Source organism: Rhinoderma darwinii, unplaced genomic scaffold, assembly GCF_050947455.1.
Source record: "Rhinoderma darwinii isolate aRhiDar2 unplaced genomic scaffold, aRhiDar2.hap1 Scaffold_595, whole genome shotgun sequence".
Classification (NCBI taxonomy): Eukaryota; Metazoa; Chordata; class Amphibia; order Anura; family Rhinodermatidae; genus Rhinoderma; species Rhinoderma darwinii.
The window spans coordinates 15-12,143 of record NW_027464149.1 but is presented as its reverse complement, the minus strand read 5'-3'; the positions used below and the strand labels follow the sequence as shown (position 1 = coordinate 12,143).

General features: G+C 47.6%; 8 non-coding genes across 8 annotated transcripts; all 8 read left to right on the top strand.

The window, feature by feature from the left end:
• The first annotated feature begins 1,167 nt into the window (after positions 1 to 1,167).
• LOC142725320 (U2 spliceosomal RNA) lies at positions 1,168 to 1,358 on the top strand. The gene has a single exon (XR_012876422.1). It is a non-coding gene; the product is annotated as a U2 spliceosomal RNA (small nuclear RNA).
• A 1,292-nt stretch (positions 1,359 to 2,650) lies between these two features.
• On the top strand, positions 2,651 to 2,841 carry LOC142725423 (U2 spliceosomal RNA). The gene has a single exon (XR_012876516.1). It is a non-coding gene; the product is annotated as a U2 spliceosomal RNA (small nuclear RNA).
• A 1,300-nt stretch (positions 2,842 to 4,141) lies between these two features.
• On the top strand, positions 4,142 to 4,332 carry LOC142725373 (U2 spliceosomal RNA). The gene has a single exon (XR_012876470.1). It is a non-coding gene; the product is annotated as a U2 spliceosomal RNA (small nuclear RNA).
• Positions 4,333 to 5,616: 1,284 nt separating this feature from the next.
• On the top strand, positions 5,617 to 5,807 carry LOC142725371 (U2 spliceosomal RNA). The gene has a single exon (XR_012876469.1). It is a non-coding gene; the product is annotated as a U2 spliceosomal RNA (small nuclear RNA).
• A 1,292-nt stretch (positions 5,808 to 7,099) lies between these two features.
• Positions 7,100 to 7,290, top strand: LOC142725411 (U2 spliceosomal RNA). Its single transcript, XR_012876505.1, has one exon. It is a non-coding gene; the product is annotated as a U2 spliceosomal RNA (small nuclear RNA).
• A 1,280-nt stretch (positions 7,291 to 8,570) lies between these two features.
• Positions 8,571 to 8,761, top strand: LOC142725399 (U2 spliceosomal RNA). Its single transcript, XR_012876494.1, has one exon. It is a non-coding gene; the product is annotated as a U2 spliceosomal RNA (small nuclear RNA).
• Positions 8,762 to 10,053: 1,292 nt separating this feature from the next.
• On the top strand, positions 10,054 to 10,244 carry LOC142725387 (U2 spliceosomal RNA). Its single transcript, XR_012876483.1, has one exon. It is a non-coding gene; the product is annotated as a U2 spliceosomal RNA (small nuclear RNA).
• A 1,300-nt stretch (positions 10,245 to 11,544) lies between these two features.
• LOC142725313 (U2 spliceosomal RNA) lies at positions 11,545 to 11,735 on the top strand. The gene has a single exon (XR_012876416.1). It is a non-coding gene; the product is annotated as a U2 spliceosomal RNA (small nuclear RNA).
• Positions 11,736 to 12,129: the final 394 nt, after the last annotated feature.

Genomic DNA, 12,129 nt, shown 5'->3' with positions numbered 1-12,129 from the left:
AGTGATAATGAGCTCATTGATTAAATGCAATTAATGAATAGATTGCCACCTCTTGTTGTGTGTCGTCTGTGTTTCTGTGTTTCCGGCATTTCACATTGGAACACCTCATTCACCTTCCTTGTCTTCTCTCCGCCCTCCCTTTTAGGTAAGTTAAAGAGCTGCACCTGAGCCAGCCACTGATTGATTGATTGATTGATTGATTGATTGATTGATTGATTGATTGATTGATGCAGCACAACAGTCAAATAGTGGAGTGGAGTAGGGGAACAGCAAACAGCCAATAAAGCAGCCCGCCCGCTCGCCTGCCCGCCACAATGGACCTACCTGTGTACACTAGATGGATGTGATGGAATGTACTGTCGTCCCTACATTTCAAGAAGAAGTAAGAATTGCAGTTGCAACAAAGCCTTGCTTGCCTACAAAGAGAGCAGCAATTTGGATTTGTTACTATGTTACCTAGAAGAATAACAAACTGTGCAAGGATGGAGGTTGTAGGAGCAAGGAGAAGTTGTCTGTAAAGTTGGTGGATGCCTATTTTCCATTTTGCAGTCCCTTGTCTCCCTCTTGTGGCCTCCTGGAGGCAACTAGCTGTGCAAAAAAAAGACAGCCTGGCGGCCGGCTGTTGCAGTGTTGCCCTCTCAGGCAACACTGAGTGACTGACTGAGCCTCACCGTATTATATAAAGTTCAGACGGAACTTTGCACGTGTCATAGTGGAGCCCTCAGGATTCCAGAGCCAGCTTTCTGACATCATAATGGGGCCTCAGAGATAAAAGCCTGGGCCCAGGCAGTGTTGGTCAGTGCTGCTCAGCAGGCAGCACTGGACTGGACTGGATTACAGCTGATACAAGGTGTGAAGGAACAAGGGGTGGCTGTGGGCATGCACTTGCTGCCGCTGCCAGTGTTTATCTGCATGGCAGCAGGGCATTTGGGCGTTGCCAGGAAGGCGTTTTTATGTAGATTCCTCCTCTTTCAGCACTGCATTGTGGTGCAAGCAAAAGAAGCAAATCCTGTCTGGCTTCCTCTCCGGCCTTTATTCACCTCCCGTGTAGCTGTGAGTGTGTGAGCCTGCAGGGCCCCATGGAATTGCCTAGAAGTAGGCTGAATCGCTGCAAGGGCTGAACAGCAGTATCGGGCAGGCTCGGGCAACGCGCGGCCCGTTCGGGTTATCGCTTCTCGGCCTTTTGGCTAAGATCAAGTGTAGTATCTGTTCTTATCAGTTTAATATCTGATACGTCCCCTATCTGGGGACCATATATTAAATGGATTTTTAGAACAGGGAGATGGAAATAGAGCTTGCTCTGTCCACTCCACGCATTGACCTGGTATTGCAGTATTTCCAGGACCGGTGCACCCTTTCCTTATGTGTTGACTAAAAGCAGATTCCAAAAGTGTTTTTTGTCTTTGCTATTGTTTCTGTCTTTCTGAAGGGATCTCCCCTTTTAATCCCATTATTTCAACACCTGTTGGACAATGCATGAGTGATAATGAGCTCATTGATTAAATGCAATTAATGAATAGATTGCCACCTCTTGTTGTGTGTCGTCTGTGTTTCTGTGTTTCCGGCATTTCACATTGGAACACCTCATTCACCTTCCTTGTCTTCTCTCCGCCCTCCCTTTTAGGTAAGTTAAAGAGCTGCACCTGAGCCAGCCACTGATTGATTGATTGATTGATTGATTGATTGATTGATTGATTGATTGATTGATTGATGCAGCACAACAGTCAAATAGTGGAGTGGAGTAGGGGAACAGCAAACAGCCAATAAAGCAGCCCGCCCGCTCGCCTGCCCGCCACAATGGACCTACCTGTGTACACTAGATGGATGTGATGGAATGTACTGTCGTCCCTACATTTCAAGAAGAAGTAAGAATTGCAGTTGCAACAAAGCCTTGCTTGCCTACAAAGAGAGCAGCAATTTGGATTTGTTACTATGTTACCTAGAAGAATAACAAACTGTGCAAGGATGGAGGTTGTAGGAGCAAGGAGAAGTTGTCTGTAAAGTTGGTGGATGCCTATTTTCCATTTTGCAGTCCCTTGTCTCCCTCTTGTGGCCTCCTGGAGGCAACTAGCTGTGCAAAAAAAAGACAGCCTGGCGGCCGGCTGTTGCAGTGTTGCCCTCTCAGGCAACACTGAGTGACTGACTGAGCCTCACCGTCTTATATAAAGTTCAGACGGAACTTTGCACGTGTCATAGTGGAGCCCTCAGGATTCCAGAGCCAGCTTTCTGACATCATAATGGGGCCTCAGAGATAAAAGCCTGGGCCCAGGCAGTGTTGGTCAGTGCTGCTCAGCAGGCAGCACTGGACTGGACTGGATTACAGCTGATACAAGGTGTGAAGGAACAAGGGGTGGCTGTGGGCATGCACTTGCTGCCGCTGCCAGTGTTTATCTGCATGGCAGCAGGGCATTTGGGCGTTGCCAGGAAGGCGTTTTTATGTAGATTCCTCCTCTTTCAGCACTGCATTGTGGTGCAAGCAAAAGAAGCAAATCCTGTCTGGCTTCCTCTCCGGCCTTTATTCACCTCCCGTGTAGCTGTGAGTGTGTGAGCCTGCAGGGCCCCATGGAATTGCCTAGAAGTAGGCTGAATCGCTGCAAGGGCTGAACAGCAGTATCGGGCAGGCTCGGGCAACGCGCGGCCCGTTCGGGTTATCGCTTCTCGGCCTTTTGGCTAAGATCAAGTGTAGTATCTGTTCTTATCAGTTTAATATCTGATACGTCCCCTATCTGGGGACCATATATTAAATGGATTTTTAGAACAGGGAGATGGAAATAGAGCTTGCTCTGTCCACTCCACGCATTGACCTGGTATTGCAGTATTTCCAGGACCGGTGCACCCTTTCCTTATGTGTTGACTAAAAGCAGATTCCAAAAGTGTTTTTTGTCTTTGCTATTGTTTCTGTCTTTCTGAAGGGATCTCCCCTTTTAATCCCATTATTTCAACACCTGTTGGACAATGCATGAGTGATAATGAGCTCATTGATTAAATGCAATTAATGAATAGATTGCCACCTCTTGTTGTGTGTCGTCTGTGTTTCTGTGTTTCCGGCATTTCACATTGGAACACCTCATTCACCTTCCTTGTCTTCTCTCCGCCCTCCCTTTTAGGTAAGTTAAAGAGCTGCACCTGAGCCAGCCACTGATTGATTGATTGATTGATTGATTGATTGATTGATTGATTGATTGATTGATTGATTGATTGATGCAGCACAACAGTCAAATAGTGGAGTGGAGTAGGGGAACAGCAAACAGCCAATAAAGCAGCCCGCCCGCTCGCCTGCCCGCCACAATGGACCTACCTGTGTACACTAGATGGATGTGATGGAATGTACTGTCGTCCCTACATTTCAAGAAGAAGTAAGAATTGCAGTTGCAACAAAGCCTTGCTTGCCTACAAAGAGAGCAGCAATTTGGATTTGTTACTATGTTACCTAGAAGAATAACAAACTGTGCAAGGATGGAGGTTGTAGGAGCAAGGAGAAGTTGTCTGTAAAGTTGGTGGATGCCTATTTTCCATTTTGCAGTCCCTTGTCTCCCTCTTGTGGCCTCCTGGAGGCAACTAGCTGTGCAAAAAAAAGACAGCCTGGCGGCCGGCTGTTGCAGTGTTGCCCTCTCAGGCAACACTGAGTGACTGACTGAGCCTCACCGTCTTATATAAAGTTCAGACGGAACTTTGCACGTGTCATAGTGGAGCCCTCAGGATTCCAGAGCCAGCTTTCTGACATCATAATGGGGCCTCAGAGATAAAAGCCTGGGCCCAGGCAGTGTTGGTCAGTGCTGCTCAGCAGGCAGCACTGGACTGGACTGGATTACAGCTGATACAAGGTGTGAAGGAACAAGGGGTGGCTGTGGGCATGCACTTGCTGCCGCTGCCAGTGTTTATCTGCATGGCAGCAGGGCATTTGGGCGTTGCCAGGAAGGCGTTTTTATGTAGATTCCTCCTCTTTCAGCACTGCATTGTGGTGCAAGCAAAAGAAGCAAATCCTGTCTGGCTTCCTCTCCGGCCTTTATTCACCTCCCGTGTAGCTGTGAGTGTGTGAGCCTGCAGGGCCCCATGGAATTGCCTAGAAGTAGGCTGAATCGCTGCAAGGGCTGAACAGCAGTATCGGGCAGGCTCGGGCAACGCGCGGCCCGTTCGGGTTATCGCTTCTCGGCCTTTTGGCTAAGATCAAGTGTAGTATCTGTTCTTATCAGTTTAATATCTGATACGTCCCCTATCTGGGGACCATATATTAAATGGATTTTTAGAACAGGGAGATGGAAATAGAGCTTGCTCTGTCCACTCCACGCATTGACCTGGTATTGCAGTATTTCCAGGACCGGAGCACCCTTTCCTTATGTGTTGACTAAAAGCAGATTCCAAAAGTGTTTTTTGTCTTTGCTATTGTTTCTGTCTTTCTGAAGGGATCTCCCCTTTTAATCCCATTATTTCAACACCTGTTGGACAATGCATGAGTGATAATGAGCTCATTGATTAAATGCAATTAATGAATAGATTGCCACCTCTTGTTGTGTGTCGTCTGTGTTTCTGTGTTTCCGGCATTTCACATTGGAACACCTCATTCACCTTCCTTGTCTTCTCTCCGCCCTCCCTTTTAGGTAAGTTAAAGAGCTGCACCTGAGCCAGCCACTGATTGATTGATTGATTGATTGATTGATTGATTGATTGATTGATTGATGCAGCACAACAGTCAAATAGTGGAGTGGAGTAGGGGAACAGCAAACAGCCAATAAAGCAGCCCGCCCGCTCGCCTGCCCGCCACAATGGACCTACCTGTGTACACTAGATGGATGTGATGGAATGTACTGTCGTCCCTACATTTCAAGAAGAAGTAAGAATTGCAGTTGCAACAAAGCCTTGCTTGCCTACAAAGAGAGCAGCAATTTGGATTTGTTACTATGTTACCTAGAAGAATAACAAACTGTGCAAGGATGGAGGTTGTAGGAGCAAGGAGAAGTTGTCTGTAAAGTTGGTGGATGCCTATTTTCCATTTTGCAGTCCCTTGTCTCCCTCTTGTGGCCTCCTGGAGGCAACTAGCTGTGCAAAAAAAAGACAGCCTGGCGGCCGGCTGTTGCAGTGTTGCCCTCTCAGGCAACACTGAGTGACTGACTGAGCCTCACCGTCTTATATAAAGTTCAGACGGAACTTTGCACGTGTCATAGTGGAGCCCTCAGGATTCCAGAGCCAGCTTTCTGACATCATAATGGGGCCTCAGAGATAAAAGCCTGGGCCCAGGCAGTGTTGGTCAGTGCTGCTCAGCAGGCAGCACTGGACTGGACTGGATTACAGCTGATACAAGGTGTGAAGGAACAAGGGGTGGCTGTGGGCATGCACTTGCTGCCGCTGCCAGTGTTTATCTGCATGGCAGCAGGGCATTTGGGCGTTGCCAGGAAGGCGTTTTTATGTAGATTCCTCCTCTTTCAGCACTGCATTGTGGTGCAAGCAAAAGAAGCAAATCCTGTCTGGCTTCCTCTCCGGCCTTTATTCACCTCCCGTGTAGCTGTGAGTGTGTGAGCCTGCAGGGCCCCATGGAATTGCCTAGAAGTAGGCTGAATCGCTGCAAGGGCTGAACAGCAGTATCGGGCAGGCTCGGGCAACGCGCGGCCCGTTCGGGTTATCGCTTCTCGGCCTTTTGGCTAAGATCAAGTGTAGTATCTGTTCTTATCAGTTTAATATCTGATACGTCCCCTATCTGGGGACCATATATTAAATGGATTTTTAGAACAGGGAGATGGAAATAGAGCTTGCTCTGTCCACTCCACGCATTGACCTGGTATTGCAGTATTTCCAGGACCGGAGCACCCTTTCCTTATGTGTTGACTAAAAGCAGATTCCAAAAGTGTTTTTTGTCTTTGCTATTGTTTCTGTCTTTCTGAAGGGATCTCCCCTTTTAATCCCATTATTTCAACACCTGTTGGACAATGCATGAGTGATAATGAGCTCATTGATTAAATGCAATTAATGAATAGATTGCCACCTCTTGTTGTGTGTCGTCTGTGTTTCTGTGTTTCCGGCATTTCACATTGGAACACCTCATTCACCTTCCTTGTCTTCTCTCCGCCCTCCCTTTTAGGTAAGTTAAAGAGCTGCACCTGAGCCAGCCACTGATTGATTGATTGATTGATTGATTGATTGATTGATTGATTGATTGATTGATTGATTGATGCAGCACAACAGTCAAATAGTGGAGTAGGGGAACAGCAAACAGCCAATAAAGCAGCCCGCCCGCTCGCCTGCCCGCCACAATGGACCTACCTGTGTACACTAGATGGATGTGATGGAATGTACTGTCGTCCCTACATTTCAAGAAGAAGTAAGAATTGCAGTTGCAACAAAGCCTTGCTTGCCTACAAAGAGAGCAGCAATTTGGATTTGTTACTATGTTACCTAGAAGAATAACAAACTGTGCAAGGATGGAGGTTGTAGGAGCAAGGAGAAGTTGTCTGTAAAGTTGGTGGATGCCTATTTTCCATTTTGCAGTCCCTTGTCTCCCTCTTGTGGCCTCCTGGAGGCAACTAGCTGTGCAAAAAAAAAGACAGCCTGGCGGCCGGCTGTTGCAGTGTTGCCCTCTCAGGCAACACTGAGTGACTGACTGAGCCTCACCGTCTTATATAAAGTTCAGACGGAACTTTGCACGTGTCATAGTGGAGCCCTCAGGATTCCAGAGCCAGCTTTCTGACATCATAATGGGGCCTCAGAGATAAAAGCCTGGGCCCAGGCAGTGTTGGTCAGTGCTGCTCAGCAGGCAGCACTGGACTGGACTGGATTACAGCTGATACAAGGTGTGAAGGAACAAGGGGTGGCTGTGGGCATGCACTTGCTGCCGCTGCCAGTGTTTATCTGCATGGCAGCAGGGCATTTGGGCGTTGCCAGGAAGGCGTTTTTATGTAGATTCCTCCTCTTTCAGCACTGCATTGTGGTGCAAGCAAAAGAAGCAAATCCTGTCTGGCTTCCTCTCCGGCCTTTATTCACCTCCCGTGTAGCTGTGAGTGTGTGAGCCTGCAGGGCCCCATGGAATTGCCTAGAAGTAGGCTGAATCGCTGCAAGGGCTGAACAGCAGTATCGGGCAGGCTCGGGCAACGCGCGGCCCGTTCGGGTTATCGCTTCTCGGCCTTTTGGCTAAGATCAAGTGTAGTATCTGTTCTTATCAGTTTAATATCTGATACGTCCCCTATCTGGGGACCATATATTAAATGGATTTTTAGAACAGGGAGATGGAAATAGAGCTTGCTCTGTCCACTCCACGCATTGACCTGGTATTGCAGTATTTCCAGGACCGGTGCACCCTTTCCTTATGTGTTGACTAAAAGCAGATTCCAAAAGTGTTTTTTGTCTTTGCTATTGTTTCTGTCTTTCTGAAGGGATCTCCCCTTTTAATCCCATTATTTCAACACCTGTTGGACAATGCATGAGTGATAATGAGCTCATTGATTAAATGCAATTAATGAATAGATTGCCACCTCTTGTTGTGTGTCGTCTGTGTTTCTGTGTTTCCGGCATTTCACATTGGAACACCTCATTCACCTTCCTTGTCTTCTCTCCGCCCTCCCTTTTAGGTAAGTTAAAGAGCTGCACCTGAGCCAGCCACTGATTGATTGATTGATTGATTGATTGATTGATTGATTGATTGATGCAGCACAACAGTCAAATAGTGGAGTGGAGTAGGGGAACAGCAAACAGCCAATAAAGCAGCCCGCCCGCTCGCCTGCCCGCCACAATGGACCTACCTGTGTACACTAGATGGATGTGATGGAATGTACTGTCGTCCCTACATTTCAAGAAGAAGTAAGAATTGCAGTTGCAACAAAGCCTTGCTTGCCTACAAAGAGAGCAGCAATTTGGATTTGTTACTATGTTACCTAGAAGAATAACAAACTGTGCAAGGATGGAGGTTGTAGGAGCAAGGAGAAGTTGTCTGTAAAGTTGGTGGATGCCTATTTTCCATTTTGCAGTCCCTTGTCTCCCTCTTGTGGCCTCCTGGAGGCAACTAGCTGTGCAAAAAAAAGACAGCCTGGCGGCCGGCTGTTGCAGTGTTGCCCTCTCAGGCAACACTGAGTGACTGACTGAGCCTCACCGTCTTATATAAAGTTCAGACGGAACTTTGCACGTGTCATAGTGGAGCCCTCAGGATTCCAGAGCCAGCTTTCTGACATCATAATGGGGCCTCAGAGATAAAAGCCTGGGCCCAGGCAGTGTTGGTCAGTGCTGCTCAGCAGGCAGCACTGGACTGGACTGGATTACAGCTGATACAAGGTGTGAAGGAACAAGGGGTGGCTGTGGGCATGCACTTGCTGCCGCTGCCAGTGTTTATCTGCATGGCAGCAGGGCATTTGGGCGTTGCCAGGAAGGCGTTTTTATGTAGATTCCTCCTCTTTCAGCACTGCATTGTGGTGCAAGCAAAAGAAGCAAATCCTGTCTGGCTTCCTCTCCGGCCTTTATTCACCTCCCGTGTAGCTGTGAGTGTGTGAGCCTGCAGGGCCCCATGGAATTGCCTAGAAGTAGGCTGAATCGCTGCAAGGGCTGAACAGCAGTATCGGGCAGGCTCGGGCAACGCGCGGCCCGTTCGGGTTATCGCTTCTCGGCCTTTTGGCTAAGATCAAGTGTAGTATCTGTTCTTATCAGTTTAATATCTGATACGTCCCCTATCTGGGGACCATATATTAAATGGATTTTTAGAACAGGGAGATGGAAATAGAGCTTGCTCTGTCCACTCCACGCATTGACCTGGTATTGCAGTATTTCCAGGACCGGTGCACCCTTTCCTTATGTGTTGACTAAAAGCAGATTCCAAAAGTGTTTTTTGTCTTTGCTATTGTTTCTGTCTTTCTGAAGGGATCTCCCCTTTTAATCCCATTATTTCAACACCTGTTGGACAATGCATGAGTGATAATGAGCTCATTGATTAAATGCAATTAATGAATAGATTGCCACCTCTTGTTGTGTGTCGTCTGTGTTTCTGTGTTTCCGGCATTTCACATTGGAACACCTCATTCACCTTCCTTGTCTTCTCTCCGCCCTCCCTTTTAGGTAAGTTAAAGAGCTGCACCTGAGCCAGCCACTGATTGATTGATTGATTGATTGATTGATTGATTGATTGATTGATTGATTGATTGATGCAGCACAACAGTCAAATAGTGGAGTGGAGTAGGGGAACAGCAAACAGCCAATAAAGCAGCCCGCCCGCTCGCCTGCCCGCCACAATGGACCTACCTGTGTACACTAGATGGATGTGATGGAATGTACTGTCGTCCCTACATTTCAAGAAGAAGTAAGAATTGCAGTTGCAACAAAGCCTTGCTTGCCTACAAAGAGAGCAGCAATTTGGATTTGTTACTATGTTACCTAGAAGAATAACAAACTGTGCAAGGATGGAGGTTGTAGGAGCAAGGAGAAGTTGTCTGTAAAGTTGGTGGATGCCTATTTTCCATTTTGCAGTCCCTTGTCTCCCTCTTGTGGCCTCCTGGAGGCAACTAGCTGTGCAAAAAAAAGACAGCCTGGCGGCCGGCTGTTGCAGTGTTGCCCTCTCAGGCAACACTGAGTGACTGACTGAGCCTCACCGTCTTATATAAAGTTCAGACGGAACTTTGCACGTGTCATAGTGGAGCCCTCAGGATTCCAGAGCCAGCTTTCTGACATCATAATGGGGCCTCAGAGATAAAAGCCTGGGCCCAGGCAGTGTTGGTCAGTGCTGCTCAGCAGGCAGCACTGGACTGGACTGGATTACAGCTGATACAAGGTGTGAAGGAACAAGGGGTGGCTGTGGGCATGCACTTGCTGCCGCTGCCAGTGTTTATCTGCATGGCAGCAGGGCATTTGGGCGTTGCCAGGAAGGCGTTTTTATGTAGATTCCTCCTCTTTCAGCACTGCATTGTGGTGCAAGCAAAAGAAGCAAATCCTGTCTGGCTTCCTCTCCGGCCTTTATTCACCTCCCGTGTAGCTGTGAGTGTGTGAGCCTGCAGGGCCCCATGGAATTGCCTAGAAGTAGGCTGAATCGCTGCAAGGGCTGAACAGCAGTATCGGGCAGGCTCGGGCAACGCGCGGCCCGTTCGGGTTATCGCTTCTCGGCCTTTTGGCTAAGATCAAGTGTAGTATCTGTTCTTATCAGTTTAATATCTGATACGTCCCCTATCTGGGGACCATATATTAAATGGATTTTTAGAACAGGGAGATGGAAATAGAGCTTGCTCTGTCCACTCCACGCATTGACCTGGTATTGCAGTATTTCCAGGACCGGTGCACCCTTTCCTTATGTGTTGACTAAAAGCAGATTCCAAAAGTGTTTTTTGTCTTTGCTATTGTTTCTGTCTTTCTGAAGGGATCTCCCCTTTTAATCCCATTATTTCAACACCTGTTGGACAATGCATGAGTGATAATGAGCTCATTGATTAAATGCAATTAATGAATAGATTGCCACCTCTTGTTGTGTGTCGTCTGTGTTTCTGTGTTTCCGGCATTTCACATTGGAACACCTCATTCACCTTCCTTGTCTTCTCTCCGCCCTCCCTTTTAGGTAAGTTAAAGAGCTGCACCTGAGCCAGCCACTGATTGATTGATTGATTGATTGATTGATTGATTGATTGATTGATTGATTGATTGATTGATTGATGCAGCACAACAGTCAAATAGTGGAGTGGAGTAGGGGAACAGCAAACAGCCAATAAAGCAGCCCGCCCGCTCGCCTGCCCGCCACAATGGACCTACCTGTGTACACTAGATGGATGTGATGGAATGTACTGTCGTCCCTACATTTCAAGAAGAAGTAAGAATTGCAGTTGCAACAAAGCCTTGCTTGCCTACAAAGAGAGCAGCAATTTGGATTTGTTACTATGTTACCTAGAAGAATAACAAACTGTGCAAGGATGGAGGTTGTAGGAGCAAGGAGAAGTTGTCTGTAAAGTTGGTGGATGCCTATTTTCCATTTTGCAGTCCCTTGTCTCCCTCTTGTGGCCTCCTGGAGGCAACTAGCTGTGCAAAAAAAAGACAGCCTGGCGGCCGGCTGTTGCAGTGTTGCCCTCTCAGGCAACACTGAGTGACTGACTGAGCCTCACCGTCTTATATAAAGTTCAGACGGAACTTTGCACGTGTCATAGTGGAGCCCTCAGGATTCCAGAGCCAGCTTTCTGACATCATAATGGGGCCTCAGAGATAAAAGCCTGGGCCCAGGCAGTGTTGGTCAGTGCTGCTCAGCAGGCAGCACTGGACTGGACTGGATTACAGCTGATACAAGGTGTGAAGGAACAAGGGGTGGCTGTGGGCATGCACTTGCTGCCGCTGCCAGTGTTTATCTGCATGGCAGCAGGGCATTTGGGCGTTGCCAGGAAGGCGTTTTTATGTAGATTCCTCCTCTTTCAGCACTGCATTGTGGTGCAAGCAAAAGAAGCAAATCCTGTCTGGCTTCCTCTCCGGCCTTTATTCACCTCCCGTGTAGCTGTGAGTGTGTGAGCCTGCAGGGCCCCATGGAATTGCCTAGAAGTAGGCTGAATCGCTGCAAGGGCTGAACAGCAGTATCGGGCAGGCTCGGGCAACGCGCGGCCCGTTCGGGTTATCGCTTCTCGGCCTTTTGGCTAAGATCAAGTGTAGTATCTGTTCTTATCAGTTTAATATCTGATACGTCCCCTATCTGGGGACCATATATTAAATGGATTTTTAGAACAGGGAGATGGAAATAGAGCTTGCTCTGTCCACTCCACGCATTGACCTGGTATTGCAGTATTTCCAGGACCGGTGCACCCTTTCCTTATGTGTTGACTAAAAGCAGATTCCAAAAGTGTTTTTTGTCTTTGCTATTGTTTCTGTCTTTCTGAAGGGATCTCCCCTTTTAATCCCATTATTTCAACACCTGTTGGACAATGCATGAGTGATAATGAGCTCATTGATTAAATGCAATTAATGAATAGATTGCCACCTCTTGTTGTGTGTCGTCTGTGTTTCTGTGTTTCCGGCATTTCACATTGGAACACCTCATTCACCTTCCTTGTCTTCTCTCCGCCCTCCCTTTTAGGTAAGTTAAAGAGCTGCACCTGAGCCAGCCACTGATTGATTGATTGATTGATTGATTGATTGATTGATTGATTGATTGATTGATTGATGCAGCACAACAGTCAAATAGTGGAGTGGAGTAGGGGAACA